The following is a 16997-nucleotide window of genomic DNA, read 5'->3' as shown; positions in this document are numbered from 1 at the left end:
TTAAGTGAGCCTTAAAGTGAGATTATTGTTTGACTGAAGTCTTGGATTACATAAAATGAATTCTTTAGGGAAAAAAGAGATTATCCAATATGGTGGCTTTGATAATTTGGAGATTTCTTCCGGCTGCTCATGGAGTACAGAGGTGAGCTGTCTGTGATAGCAGCCCTATTATTATTCTATGTGGTTTGGTTTGGTTTTTCATGCCAATCCTGGGGCTTGAACTTAGGGCCTGGGCTTTGTCTTGGAACATTTTTACTTAAGGCTAATGCTCTACCACTTGAACCACAGCTCCACAGTCAGGACTTCTGCTGGTTAATTAGAGATGTCTCATAGGTTTTCCTCCTCAGTCTGGCTTTGAACTTATATCACAAATCTCTGCCTCCTGAATAGCTAGGATTACTGACATGAGCCACCAGCACCCAGCTTGGTTTATTATATGTTGGAACCATAGTCTAAGAAAGACCTGGAATGTCCAAAAAAAGTTTTTCCTCCACATAATTCCTATTAATGAGCCCATAGCTTCTTGTACGTCTATATATATGTTAATGTTTCTCTATATATACATATCTATATACATGTATGTATATAGATATATGTATGCACATGTATACATGTGTGTATACATATATACATATATACATGTAGTATATATACACAATTAGCCAGTCCTGGGGCTTGAACTCTGGGCCTGGGCGCTGTCTCTGAGCTTCTTTTACTGAAGGTGAGTACTCTACCCCTTGAGATATAGTGCCACTTACAGTTTCTTAGTGGTTAATTGGAGATAAGTATCTCATGGGGACTTTTCTGCCCAGGCTAGCTTCAAATGGCTATCCTCAAATCTCAGCCTCCTGAGTAGCTAGGGTGACAGGCATGACTCACTGGCAGCTGGCCTTACATGCTTCTTTATAGCTTCCCAATCATTTGACTTAAGTAAAATAACTGTTTAGACTGTAGAGGGACATTTCATAAAAAATATTGATCAAATATTAGCATCCTCACACTAGCTAATTTGGAATGGATGAGGACTCAGTAAAGATTAAATTTTTAACCCTTGTTACCACACCTCAGGTTCTTCACCATTATCTTGCTATCTCTTCCTTGAGCACACATAAAAGGAACACTGTCCATCTTTTCTCCTGCAGCTACTGTGTCAGCAGTCCATCACATCCTTCCTGAATTATACCCGTAAATCCTCATTGGTGTTCTCTCAGCTCCAGCCTTCCCTCTAACAAGTCCTTCCCTCAAAGATATACACAGAGTTTGTACCACAACAGGGAAATGTGTTCTGTGAAAATATAGTGCTACTGACTTGTCCAGTGGCCCGATATACCTCCCTCAGAGATGCCTACCATTCCTAATGGAATCAAGACAAGATGGAAGGTTGGAGAAAGCAGTTTATGGAAGGGATGGAGATGCCACATACTTGTGGGTCCATTCCTACCATTGCCTGAGGAACACATCACACAATGTTTTATTGGATCCATGAAAATTCTTTCTAATAAGACAAAGGTGAACTGCAGATGGATTTGGTCAGCTCCTTGAACATAAGACATATCTATTGGGAGGGGGGACCAAGATGGCGTCGGGGCAGTAGGGAAATGCCATAGCTCTCCCCAACCAAAAAGAGAGTTCGAGTTCCAATGCTAATTTCCCCAAGAGACCGACATCAACAAAAAGTTGAACACTCAGAGAAAACCTGGAGGTGGAAAATAACAAAAAAAGAAAGAGAGGTAAAGAAGAATTTCAGAACAGAGAAGAGCGAAGACCCCTCCCCCAACCTTTACTGGCCACAGGCCAGCAGGCCCGGCGGGGGCTGCTGGAGCCCCAGATACACAGGGGGCCGCCTGCAGATCAAATGCCTGAGGTACCAGCTTGCAGAACAACTGATCGCCAGGAACAGAAAAACCTACAAGCTTGGAGTCTCCAGGAGGATCCCACCCCCACCCCTCACTCCCCACCTGAGCAGAAAGGCTCCATCCCGCCAAAGCTGCCTGGCACCAGCAATGCCACAAAGGGACCTGTCTGCAGACCACCCGTGCAGAGGCTGCCTGAGGTTACCGGACCAGCCCAATAGCGATTGCAAGACCTGGTGGGGGCCGTCTGGGTCCCAGAGGCACAGGGGGCTGCCTGCAGATCTCCGGCGCCTGAGCCCCCTGACCTGCCAATCGCGATCGCAACGACCCTGCGGGGCCGGCCAGGTCCCAGAGGCACAGGGGGCTTCCTGCAGACCACCCGAGCAGAAGCCGCCTAAAGCACCGGCGTCAGACCCACCGGATCTCTACAACCCGTGAAGAAGCCGCCTGAGCGTGGACACTGTGGACACGACAGCTTCGATAGACGTAGAGACAGAAAAGAATCACGCAGAGCCACCACCGCCCAACCCAGCCCGCAATCACCCCAATTGAACACGGATTGCAACAACAACTGATGATCTACACCAAACAGAAACAACCAGCTCCAGGGTGAGTACCCCACAGGGGACAGTGTATCACTCAAGGGAGACCAGAGCTGGAGGGAATCCCCAGACCCTGACCTAGACTCCCTACCCCAACACCCGGATCACAGGACCCACTAAAACTGGGAACTGTTCGAGAGCTCCACCAGCCAGTGGAGCACACTCCGCTGGCCAGGCCAGAGCAAGAGTGCCCCTGGAAGGGAGCTTAAATGCCCAATCCAGGAACAGCGCCCCTGGGTCAAGAAGAACTCTAACAACAACAGATGCTGGAGGGGATGTGGACAGAAAGGAACCTTACTTCATTGTTGGTGGGAATGTAAACTTGTTCAACCACTTTGGAAAGCAGTATGGAGGTTCCTCAAAAGTCTTCACATAGATCTCCCCTATGATCCAGCAATCCCACTTTTGGGCATTTACCCAAATGTTTACAAACAAGACCACACTAAAGCTACCAGCACAACTATGTTTATTGCAGCATTATTTACCATAGCTAAGATATGGAACCAACCCAGATGCCCCTCAGTAGATGAATGGATCAAGAAAATGTGGTATATATACACAATGGAATTCTATGCCTCCATCAGAAAGAATGACATTTCCCCATTTGTTAGGAAATGGAAAGGTTTGGAAAAAATTATATTAAGTGAAGTAAGCCAGGCCCAAAGAAGCATAGGTCCCATGGTTTCCCTTATTTGCAATATCTAGTATAGGTATGAGTCCAGCGGAAAAGGTCAGATAATGTGATGTTAGGAAAATGAACCCTTAAATATGTATTTTAATGTTTTCGTTTCTTTCATGCATGTGTTTCTAACGCATTTATAAGATTATTTCTTTGTTGCTTTGTATGTCCTTCCCCCACAGTGTAACCCCCGCTTTCACTATATTTGATGTCAGTATAACATGTGGAGGAGATGGGGACAAACAAGTCGTTTAAGGATTCAGGTGGACCTGTTGCAACAATGAGAAGTACAAAATGTCATGTCAAAACCAGCTTTAAAATGACGGTGTGGGAGGGGAGGGGGGTATAATTGGGTGGGGGGAGGGGGGTAAAATTGGGTGGGGGGAGGGGGGAGGCGGGGAAGGGAAGTGAAGGGTAAACAAAGGAGGAGGCTGCAATGCTTGGTAAGAAATGTATGCATTATCCTGCCCATGTAATTGTAGCCCCTCTGTACAGTATGTTCTCAAATAAAATAAAATACAATTAAAAAAAAAAAAAAAGAAGTGTGCTAACCAGAAAAAAAAAAAAAAGACTACCAACAGTAGAAGAAATTTGAACTGTGTCTCCCAGGCTGCATAATCTAGGTGGTATACACATCTGCACAGGCCTAACGAGCGCGCCCTAGGCTGGGGCCGGAACCAGGCCCGGGGATCGGGCACCTGAACACAACCAACTCCTCCCAACTGAAGTAAAAAGCTGAACATATGCCTCAACAGAGGGGAGAAAAACAGGGAACAGCATTCCCCGGGAAGCACACCTGTGACAACAGAAGACCTGGAGGCCCAGGACAAGAGAAGCCCAAACCCCACCAAAACTCCACCCATATACCCTAGGCTGGAAATTGGGCAACACAGGCTGCCAGCACCTGATAGTAAGCAGGAGCTCAGGCAGATAAAGCGGCTCAGCAGTAGAGTGAGAGTCTTGGATGTATGAGGCCCTGGATCTGATTCCTCAGCATCACAAAAGCAAAAAGGGTCAGAAATGGTGCTGTGGCTCAAATGGTAGGGTGCCAGCCTTGAGCTGAAGAGCTGAGGGACAGCACCCAAACCTAGAGTTCAAGCCCACAACCAGCCCAAAACAAACAAACAAACAAAAACAAACCAGGAGCTCATAGCAGACTCCAGTATTTGGGAGAGTGCATCCAGAGCATCTGATATTCCCAAGAGCACCCGTAGGAGCAAACACAAGCAGTCTAAGCTGCTCAACCCTTCCAAAGGTGGGAATTGCCAGCAATCTACAGCAGAGAGCTGAGAATCCTAAGTAGGTCAGAATAGCAGCTGGAAATAGGCTCCCAACAGAACCCGGATCAGGCACAGACTCTCTCTACCAATACAGAATTAGCAACCAAGCAAAGACAGGCACACCAAAACAAAATTGCAGAGCAGTCTCCTGAACCCCCATGTGAAAATCACAGAGAAAAATCACAAGGTTTACCACCACCCAGGACAGCAAGCTCACCTCAAAAGCCAGCAGCCACGCAGGGGAGAGCCCCAGTGGGAGCAAAGCAGGAATGGAAGACAAAAGCTACATCCAATGGTTGCTGGAGGCAATGACTCAAGAAATAAAGCGAGAAATTGATCAGAAAATTAAAGAGCACAAGGATGAACTATCAAAAGAGATACAGGGTATCAAACAAGAGATGCATGCAAAAATAGAAGCTGCACAAAACTCAATAAGAAGTGAGATAAACGCCAAATTAGAGGTAATGCATACCTTATTGAGAGGTGAGATCAGTACTCTGAGAACCAACATTGAATCCATAAAGGGATCCATTTCCTCCATGCAAACCACAATAGAAGCCAGTGTCAACAGAGTGAATGAAATGGAAGGTAGAGTGTCAGATACAGAAGACAGAATACACCAACTGGACCAAAAAGTGACAGATATGGAAAAATCACTCAAATTAAACCAAAGGGAAATTCAAGAGCAAGCAGATAATGTGAAGAAATTTAACCTTCGCATAATCAGAGTGGACGAAGGTGAGGAATTCCAGAGCAAGGGAATGCAACACCTATTTAATAAGATAATCAGTGAAAAATTTCCCCACCTCAAAAAAGACCATCTTACCTACATTACAAAAGCTTATAGAACACCAAACAAGCAAGATCCCAGGAGAAACACTTCTAGACACATTATAGTAAAAATGATAGATCTGAATAATAAGGAAACAATCCTGCATGCAGCAAAAATGAAGAAGGAGCTATACTACAACGTGAAAAAAATTAGAATCACTGCAGATCTCTGCACACAAACAATGAATGCAAGAAAAGCCTGGGAAAGCACCATACGAGCCCTGAAAGCCAATAACTGCCAACCCAGACTGATATATCCGGCAAAGCTAGCATTCACATTCGATGGAGAACTGAAAACTTTTAATAGCAAAGAAAAACTAAATGAATACATAAACATTAAACCAGCATTACAAAGAATTCTAAGAGGGGGGACACAACCTGAAGAAAGCAACCAGGAACTGGGACCTGCCCCAAACAGGCATTACTCAAAGTCTAACTGAGCAAACACAGGAGGAAAGGAAAGAAGAAAAACTTAGGAAAACGGAATGGCAGGGACAACAATGCATCTCTCTATACTTTCTCTTAATATAAATGGGCTGAATTCGCCAATTAAAAGAAAATGAACTGAGGACTGGATCAGAAAACAAAACCCATGCATCTGTTGCTTTCAGGAGACCCATCTCTCATCCAAACATACAAACAAACTCAGAGTGAAGGGGTGGAAAAGGATCTACCAATCAAATGCCCCCAGTAAGAAATCAGGTGTAGCTATCCTGATATCTGACAAAATAAACTTTTCATTAAAATCAATACAGAAAGACAAGGACCGACACTACATTTTAATAGAGGGAACAATCCAAGAGGAGGATATAACCATCATCAAGTTATATGCCCCAAATATTGGTGCACCCAGATACGTTAAACAAATGCTCTCAAACTTACAGAATAAAATAGATCCCAATACGATAATATTAGGAGACTTTAATACAACACTCTCACCAAAGGACAGGTCTACCAACCAGAGGATTGGCAAAGAAGCTACCGCATTAAGTGAGGCCATGCTTCAAGCGGAATTAACTGACAACTACCGAGTATTTCACCCTAAAACAACACAGTACACATTCTTCTCAGCAGCTCACGGAACTTTCTCCAAAATAGACCATATCATAGTTCATGTAAGGAACTTAAGCAAATACAAAGGGATCGACATAATCCCCTGTATCCTATCTGACCACAGTGGAATCAAGATAGCTCTCAATAACAAAGCATACCACAGAAATTTCTCTAATACATGGAAATTGAACAGCACACTCCTTAACAATGCCTGGGTAAAGGAAGAGATCAGAGAAGAAATAAAGCATTTCCTACAACTCAATGAAAATGAAAACACCTCACAAAGAAACTTGTGGGACACAGCAAAAGCAGTCCTGAGGGGCAAATTTATTGCCCTCAGTGCCCACATCAAGAGAATGGAGACAGACCAAGGTAATAATCTCATGTTGCAATTAAAACAGCTGGAAAAACAAAAAAAAATGGGACCTAAAGTTACTAGGCGAAGCCAGATAACCAAATTAAGAGCAGACATTAACCAATTAGAAAATCAGAAAACCATAACCAAAATAAACCAAACAAAAAGCTGGTTCTTTGAAAAAATAAACAAAATTGATGGTCCATTGGCTAGATTAATTAAAAAAAGAAGAGAGGAAACCCATATTAATAGGATTAGGGATGCCACGGGAAACATCACAACACGTACCCAAGATATCCAAACAATTCTGACAGACTACTTTCAAAAGCTATACTCTCAAAAGGAAGAAAATCTGGCAGAAATGGATACATTTTTAGAGAAATACAAGTTGCCCAAACTGAGCAAAGAAGAAGTTAACCAATTAAATAAGCCAATATCCTATAACGAGATACAGGAAGCTATCAAAAGTCTTCCAACAAAAAAAAAGCCCAGGACCAGATGGATTTACAGCAGCATTTTATAAGACCATTAAACAAGAACTAATACCCATACTCCTCAAGCTCTTCAGAGAAACAGAGAAGGAGGGAGCTATCCCAAACTCGTTCTACGAAGCCAATATCATACTCATCCCCAAACCAGGCAAAGACCCAACCAAAAAGGAGAATTACAGGCCAATTTCCTTGATGAACACAGATGCAAAGATCCTTAACAAGATTCTAGCTAACAGAATCCAGAAACACATTAAAAAAATTATACATTATGACCAGGTAGGCTTCATCCCAGAGACACAGGGATGGTTTAACATACTTAAGTCAATAAATGTAATCCAACATATCAACAGAGCCAAGGTCAATAAACACATGATTATCGCCACAGATGCAGAAAAGGCCTTTGATAAAATTCAACATTCATTCATGCTAAAAGCTCTGGAGAAAATAGGAATAGAAGGAACATTTATCAAAACAATAAAAGCCATTTATGACAGACCAATAGCCAATATTATACTTAATGGGAAAAAGCTACAACCAATTCTCCTAAAATCAGGAACAAGGCAAGGATGCCCACTGTCTCCACTCCTCTTCAATATAGTCCTGGAACCCTTAGCCAGGGCAATAAGGCAAGAAAAAGACATTAAAGGAATCCGCATAGGGAAAGAAGAAGTTAAACTATCCCTTTTTGCAGATGACATGATACTATAACTTCACGATACCAAAACTCCATCCCCAAACTCTTAGAAATCATAAATCACTTCAGCAAAATAGCAGGATACAAAATAAACCCACAAAAATCAGTTGCCTTCCTGTACACTGACAATGTTCTAGAAGAGAGGGAAATAAAGGGAGCAACCCCATTCACAATAACCTCCCCAAAAATAAAATATTTAGGAATTAACCTAACCAAAGATGTAAAAGAACTATTTAATGAGAACTTTAAAAAGTTAAAGAAAGAAATTGCAGAAGACACTAGGAAATGGAAAGACCTCCCATGCTCCTGGATAGGCCGACAATATAGTAAAGATGGTAATACTTCCAAAACTAATATACAAATTCAATGCAATTCCTATTAAAATCCCAATGACGTACATCACTGAAATACAGAAAACAGTCCAAAAATTCATATGGAACAACAAAAGAACTAGAATAGCCAAAACAATTCTAGGGGATAAAGACAATATGGGAGGGCTATCCATGCCGAACTTCAAACTCTATTACAGAGCTATAATAACAAAGACAGCATGGTACTGGCACAAAAACAGACCCGAAGACCAATGGAACAGAATAGAAGACCCAGAAATAAATCCACAAGCCTACAGCCAGCTGATATTCGATAAAGGAGCCAAAGACATACAATGGAAGAAACACAGCCTCTTCAACCGCTGGTGCTGGGAAAACTGGACAGCCACATGCAGAAAACTAAAAGTGGACCTCAGCCTATCACCATGCACCAACATCAACTCAAAATGGATTAAAGACTTTAACATTAAATCTGAATCTGTGAAACTACTGCAGGACAGAGTAGGAGAGACACTTGAACTAATAGGCACAGGAATTTACTTCCAGAACAAAGTCCCAGGGTCACAACAAGTTGGAGAGAGATTTGACAAATGGGACTACCTTAAAATAAAAAGCTTCTGCACAGCTAAATCTATCGCAACTAAGCTAGAAAGAAAACCAACTAATTGGGAAAAAATATTTACCAGCAATATATCAGACAAGGGGTTAACATCCTGTATATACAGGGAGCTCAAGAAACTAATCCCTCCCAAACCTAACAAACCAATTACTAAATGGGCAAGGGAACTAAAGAGGGACTTCTCAAATGAAGAAATAAAAATGGCAAAGAAACACATGAGGAAATGTTCATCATCCCTGGTGGTGAAGGAAATGCAAATAAAGACAATCCTGAGATACCACCTTACCCCAGTCAGAAGGTCCCACATCCACAAATCAGCCAACGACAAATGCTGGAGGGGATGTGGAGAAAGAGAAACCCTATTACACTGCTGGAGGGAATGTACACTTATACAACCACTTCGGAAAGCAGTCTGGAGGGTCCTTAGAAAGCTAAAGATTGACTTCCCTTATGACCCAGTCATACCACTTCTAGGCATTTACCCTGAACAACAGGAACCAATATACAAGGACACGTGCACCTCCATGTTTATTGCAGCACTGTTTGCAATAGCTAGGATATGGAAACAACCTCGATGCCCCACCACAGATGAATGAATACAAAAATTGTGGTATTTATACACAATGGAATATTATGCAGCCATTAGAAATGACAAAATAATGGCATTTGCAGGGAAATGGATGGAGCTAGAAGGAATCATGTTGAGCAAGGTAAGCCAAGAAAGAAGACAAACGGTACATGGTCTCCCTGATAAGCGGATGCTAAATCCAAAATGTTAGGCGATATGACAAAACTAACAGGGCTTAAGAAACAAAGAACTCCCACTCTTCTGGTTGAACCACTACTAAATATCCCCATGCTGCTGATCACATATATGGTATATAACATGTGAACACCGTTATATGTTACAGACTATGATAGACAATTTGCTCCAGGAAAGTTAGAATAAACTTGTAATTTCAAATGAACATCATTATTCCACAATACTGTGAAATTCCGGAAATTATGTAATCAGTTAATCACAATTAAAAAAAAAAGGACCTTGGGGATGGGAGGGAGGGGGCATGATAGGGGGAAAACAATGGAGGGGGTAACAATGTTCAAGAGGAAGTGTACTCAATACCTCACTCATGTAACTGTAACTCTCTGTATAGTATCTTTACAATAAAAAAAGACATATCATTATATAGCTAAGTCCCAAAGTAGAGTTTTCATGGATGATTTGTACAAAAAGATGCTATTTAAGATCGCAAGAGGAAGAGTTGTAAGGCAAATAAAACAGAAAATGATGCTCTTCCCTATAGATGTACACTTGGAGATGTACCAGGCATGGTGGCATATTAACAATTCAGAAAAGTCCAGCAATAGAAAAAAATGTCACTTTGCCTGACATGAGTCTCAGCACTTCCTGAGAAGCTGATCAAAGAACCACATTTCCCCTTTTATCTCTTCATAGACTACTCCCCAGGAGTTCACAACAACTGGATGTGGACAGACTGAGAGATGACACCAGGATGACAAGGGAGCATTATCACTGCATGGACACCACCACCTGGATTTTGTCCCAATGAGACCTGTCCCCTTTCCTGCCAGAGCTTCAGTTGTCTTATCTACAGAATAAAAGGTCAGAATCACTGGACATCCAAATAGCTTTCTTTGCCAGACTGGTTTACGTGAGTCTGTGTTTCTGTCAGTCCTCAAGGGAGAGTGACTATGCATGAAGTTGTCAACTCTGTCTACATAACAGTTTTGTAATACAGCTTCAGCCCACTTTATCTCTCAGACCCAATCATGCCTTGCTCTTATGCCCTGTGAGCATTTTTTAAAACATTGTCACTTGCAAAGAAGGCAGTTAATAATGGGATTGGCATGGTGGCTAACCCAAGTCTGACTCCCACAGGAGAGAGGTTGCAGACCATGCAGGTGGGTCAGAGATGGATGGGACTCACTCACATGTTACTAGACAAATGTGCAAATGGGATGGAAGTGATATTGATACCTAGGACTATGCCTTGCAAGTTCATTTGCTTCAAATCTCCAAGGTTACACTTCTCTTTTGCAACAATAAATAATTAAAAAGGGTTGAGAGAACATTCTCTTGCTTTCCAAAACAATTCTGGGCCAATGAAAACACGAGTCATGTTTCCACATGCTGAAGACTGCATTTAGGTTTATCTACTCCCCCTCTTATTCAATATAGGGGCCATCAAACTCTCTATTTCCCAAGGTCTTGAATATTTATAAGCCCTAACTTTGGGAATCACGAGCAAGCTTGAGGAATGGATGGAAGAAAAGAAAAAAATTAGGCGATGGTAGAAGCAATGGGGGCTAAAAGGCAATGGAAGAATGAAGTTGGAGTGAGGATGAGAATGAGAAAGAGTAAGAGAAAGACTGATGAAGAAATATGCTTAATTTGGAGGTAGAGAGATGGAATGAAGACTCATTTTTCCACCAATGTTTACTGCTATTAGTCTAAAGAGACATTGGGGAGTTAAGGCCAATCTGCCACTCTCTCTGCCCCTTGTTTCCTAATATGGTAGCTACTTAAGAGGAGATTTTTCTCTTAGGTAGCTTTGCACTTGAGCATCCGTCCATGTTCCTTCATAAAGGAGTTAGGCCTGCTTGGCTAGGTAAAATATAACAGCAAGGACCAACTCCAATATGGCAGAGAGAGGACTCAACAAGATGCCTGAGGGGCAGGACCCAGCAAGATGATGCATGCAAATCTCAGTGTAGTAATGACTCAGTAGAGACAGAGAAACCAAGGAGACTCCCTGCAGCACATATCCAAACCTAGACCCACCAATTGGACCAGGCCATGCCTCAGTGGGAGGAATCAAGACTCTATACATACTGGACTAGTATGGGCAGGATGGAAAGGAGACATAAGACTCCTGACCCATTCTTGTACAAGGAGTCTTTTTGGATGTTTCTTTCACTGTTCATATTGCTGTTTCTTTGTTATCAGATTTGGGGAAGGGAAGGGGAAAACAAAACGAAATGCTGAAAGAAGGACAAAGGATGACCCATTACAACAATAGTACTCACAAGACACCATGTTGGAAATCAACTTTATAACTTTCAGAGTCAGGGGTGAAGTGCAGGAGGGAAGAGATAGTGGGAGAACAACAAAGGAGTGGGTAACAATGTTCCACAATAAATGTACTCATTACCTTATTCATGTAACTGTCACCCCTCTGTACAGCATCTTTACAATAAAATAAAAACTTAGAAAAAGAATCACAGTGAACAGATTTTATGCTTTTAATACTTTTGATTCCATGATTCTGTACCTTTGCCACAAATTTTAAACTAGTTAATAATACTGGCTAAACATCAGCAGCTCTTGTCTGATGTCATAGCTACTTGGTAGGCTTGAACTTGAGGCCAGGATGCTGCTCCTGAGCTCTTTAGCTCAAGGTTAGTACTCAACTACTTCGAGCCACAGCTCAATTCCCACCTATTTGGTGGTTTACGGAAGAGAAAGTCTCATGCAATTTCCTACCAAGGCAAGATTCTATGAGCCATTAGACTCCAGTGACAGAATACTTATTTTGTTTTGCGTTTCCTTTTTGCCTGCATGCATGTTCCATTTACGGTAGCACCACTCACAATAAAGATAGGGCATCATTCAAGTGTCCATCATTGGACCAATAAAAACATAGTATATATACTCAGTTGTATGTTATTCAGCTTTAAGAAAACAAAAACAAAAACAAAAACATCCAAGTTTGGAGGTTCACACTGTAATCCTACCAATTCAGGAGGCTGAGATCTGAAGATCAAAGTTCAAAGTCAGCCTGGGAAGAAAAGTCCATGAGACTCTTTTCTATAACCTCCAGAAAACCAGAAACAGATCTGTGGTTCAAAATGGTAGAGTGCTAGCCTTGAACAAAAGAGTTAAGAGACAGTGCCCTAGACTATGTTCAAGCAAACAAAAAGAAAACAATTTCAACAATAAAGATTGCACAGTAGATCAGTAAGCTTCAAGATATAATGCAGGCACAGAAACACCAATATCAGACACACCCTTTCATATGTGAAGGCTAAGAAATGTGGCTTTAGAGCAGACAAGAGAACCAGATAGTCCTCCTCATGCTCATAGTCCTCCTTTGGTGAAGTGCAGAGTCTGTGCTGCCCAGAGGCTCCTGTGCCTTCTCTGGTTCTGCCTCTCCCCACTGAGCACAGGCTTCGTCACTGCACCTATACTGGCATTTGCACTGTTCCGCAGCAGCCCAGGACAACTAGGCCACTGCTATTCCTACTGCCTGGAATGCTCTTCCACAGACACCCAGCTATTCACTTCTCCATTCTTCACCTAACCTCCCTTGCCAAAGAGGTCTACTGTATGATACCCTGCTCAAAAATGCCACCTTGTGCAAGTATGCATGCACATACATGCATGAACACACACACACACACACACACACACACACACACACAGGGTATTCCCACCACTCATCCTACTTTCTGCCTTCTATCTTCCTTCTGATGTATTCTCTGTAGTACTTTTGTAGTCTGGGTACTGTCATTCTCCATGCTTGACTGTAAACTCACAAGGAGGGATATTTTTGTGCTGTTGCAGCAATGTATCAACCTTTAACATGATGTCTCTCACCCCGTGGTCACTCAGTAAATGTCCACAGAATGAAGGCCTTCCCATTCACTCACACACTTATTCAACAAGTGTCCTACCACACGTGGTCAAAGCACTTTCCCACTGCTTTCCCATGACTCATCTCCACAGCCCCTCTCACCTTTGCCTCTTTCTCTCCCTTCCTGTGTTTCCATGCCCTTTACCTGAAGCCTTATGCATGCATCTCGATCTCACACATGGAGATGGTGTGCACACACCAGCTCACCTGCTCCTCCTCTGGGAAGCCTTTCCATCCCACATTGGCTCCTCACTCTTCAGTTCTTCCAGGTCTTTCCTCCAGCTCTGATTCCGTATCCTGGCTGGCTAGAATCCTAGGTAATGGTCTGTGTGACATTCCAGCTAAGCTGTGGGAGCCATATTCTCTGACCCAACTTTTGGTCCTGTCCCCTTCACCTGCTGGGAAAAACACTTCAGCTGTTCGCAAAGGTTTAGGAGTGTTCTAGCACACATGTGCATTAGACTGTCAATTGAAAAGTCAAAAGTAGACCTGCATTTTGGAAAATGAGCTCATCTGGTCCCTTGAGACAAGACTGGCATGGAATCATAAAATCACTTGCCTCTTGCTTGGCACACAGCTCTGTCCACAGCCCCAAGGGGCCATGCTGCCCATCCCCCATGTCTCCATAAGGCAACCCAACACTGAAATCCCACCCAGTACAGCAACTATGAGGCACACTCTCTACTGCCCTAGGACTACAAGACACTAGCCTCTTAAGCGAAACCCACTGATATGAATTGAAGCCCACTCCCTTACTCTAAGCTGCAGCTGCAGCTCTCGAGGCAGCAAGGCCATGTCTCCTGGTAGTCTTTGTCTCACTGGGAAGAGACCATTTCTGACCCATCTTGCTCTGCATTGAGAGCTGAACTAGAAGGAAAAAAAGCACATTTTGCTTCCTAATTCCCTCTCGACATGCACATCATGTTGTGTTTGCAGAAGGCTGATTTCCAGAGGAATTCCTGAGTAGCCATCTGCTTGTGTGCTTCTGAGACATCTTGGTAAAGAGAGAAGTAAGCTGCTAATCCATCATGCAAAGGGAGTTGCTTGCTCTTTCACTAGGAAATGGGGGGTACATATTCTTGAGTGTACATATGTTCTGACATTCTAAGGCTGTTGATACACTTGCACTAAAGATATTCTTTTCTCCCTGTGCATTCTGCACACCAGACTAACAACACCTCCCTTCTACACCCATTTTTAACGTGTCACTGACATAGCTGTCCTTCAGATAAGCACAGTAACAACAGAGAAACCAACCTGTTCCTCACAAGATTAGCAAGTGAAGTGTACTGCCTGATGCTGGAGGATCTTCCCTGTAATCTTTACTATCTCAGAAGCTGACACCTGGATTGCAGTTACAGCCAATCTGGAAAGACTCCATCTTGAATTAATTAGAAAAATGCAGACCTGGAGGTGTGACTCAAGTGGTAGAACACCAGGCATGAACATGCAAACTCAAAGAGAGGAGAAAGAAAAAGGAAGACACAGAGACACAGAGACACAGAGAAAGGAGAGATAGAGAAATTGACAGAGTTAGAGACAGATTCAAGAACAGGAAGAGAGAGAGTTAATGGAAGACAGATGAAAAGAAGATGAAGCAAAGGAAAGTAGACTAGGAGACAGTATGGGGTAGAGGAAGAGGAGGGAAGAGAGATGGTATATGGGCAGAAAGATGGGAAAAGGTGAAAGAGAAAAGTGAAGGAAAAGGAAACAGAAAGAGAATAAGAAAAAAGCACTGAGATGAAGCCTTCGTACCAGCACACACTCTCACAAATATGTACACACAACAAAAAGGAAAAAAAATAAAAGGCATAAAAACACCATGGAAGTTAACAGTACTTCCCTCCTTACCCACCCTCTTCTCTGAACACTGGACCATGAGGAGTTCAGGATTCCTCAGCTCCCTTCATGACCTTCCTCCTCTCAGTTCTCATTCAGCATCAGTATCAACCCTATCATTCACCAGGTGCCTATACTTTACCCTCTTTAGTCCTCATTGCTTCTCTCACCAGAATCCCACCTCATTCTTTGAGGGGAGATCTCTTCCCAAATAACCCTAAACTGCACCACTTGTCCACCAGGAGACCCAGCCCCCCTCTTGCTACAAATCTCATCTGTCTGCTCTGTAGCCTCAGCTTCCTGACCCCAATGCACACAGAGCAAAGTTCAGCTAACCCCAACTCCTCCCCATCACACACTTATCACCCAAGACAGCATCAGACCTCTGTGTGGAAATCTAATGGTCCTGGATGAACCAACACAAATAACCCAATGGTAGAGGGTCACATCCATGCTTCCTGAATCTCCACTCAGATCTAGAGGTAGTCATCCCAGGCAGGGTCCATCCTCAGACAAAGTCCACAGAGGCCTGGTCCATCCACAGGCACCACTATACCTCCATGTTCTCTCTGGTCTCTTGCTCCTTCAGATGTTTCTCCATCTCTCACTGAAAGGAAGAGAAAATATTTTAATTCCTCTGCATCATATTTGAAACTCAGCACTCACAGCCCTATGTTTACCTGGGGAGAAAAATTGGGCTAACAGAGGAAGTTGTAATAATGACTTCAGGGTGTATGTATTACGGTCTTTCAAATATATGCTTTATCTTTTACCACTGTGAGCAAATAAATGTGAAATCACGTCCTCCTGGATGATGGCTTTATGTTGGGATAACAATGAGTCGAGGATTATAGAGAAAATGCACACACACGAAACGGCATTGAAATGGAGGAAAGTGGGGCAGACCCCATTGACATGATACATGGAGACAGTTCCCTCTTATTTCCCAGTGAAGACTTGTCCTTATGCTCCAACCCAGCGAGTGTAACTAGTGTGCTCAGGAGTTGGACCCAGTCATCTAAAGACCACTGAAGGAGAAGCAGAGTCCAGGATGCCTTCTGACTATCAGATCTATGGGCTTCAGCTCAAACATAAATAAAACAAATAACTATATAAGCAGATAGGAAACATATATGGAAGGTAAGATGATTACCTGCTGTAGCATTTGGGACAAAAATACCTGAAAGGACAAAGGTGAAGGGCTGTCAGTGTAGTATATAATCAGGCTGCAACCCCCACCACCCCTGAAGGTAAAGACAGCTTGAGGCCACCTTTCCACTTAGCTTTCAGCCAGCTCAGTGTCAGATGTGTTTTGACCCAAATCCCAGCTGTAGAATCCCGTAGCACCAGGCACTCGGCCTGGCTGTGATACACGGAGGACTCTGCCAGGCCTGCTGGGCACACAGAAGCTCACAGTGCTAGTCATGCCTCCTGAAATGAGTGAACTAGTGTGTAAGGGACTGGTAAATGGTCCAAGAATCCAATCTCTGTGAGAGCTTGGGGGACTCTACTACTCTTCCATAAGACCTAGAGGACCATTACCGAACACTAGGCACATGGGAGAACGCTGCTACAGCTACCATGGCAGCCATGTGGGAAACACAAGGATATTGGCCAGTGAGAGAAACAGAGAGACAGAGACAGACAGGGTTGATCAGGCAGGTTTGAATCACTTGGCAAATTTTACAGACATGACAAAATATAGTGAAACCAAAAA

Source organism: Dipodomys merriami, unplaced genomic scaffold (assembly GCF_024711535.1).
Source record: "Dipodomys merriami isolate MVZ:Mamm:240054 unplaced genomic scaffold, mDipMer1.0.p SCAF_234, whole genome shotgun sequence".
NCBI lineage: Eukaryota > Metazoa > Chordata > Mammalia > Rodentia > Heteromyidae > Dipodomys > Dipodomys merriami.
The sequence above is the reverse complement of the archived record's forward strand: the minus strand, read 5'-3'. Positions refer to the sequence as shown.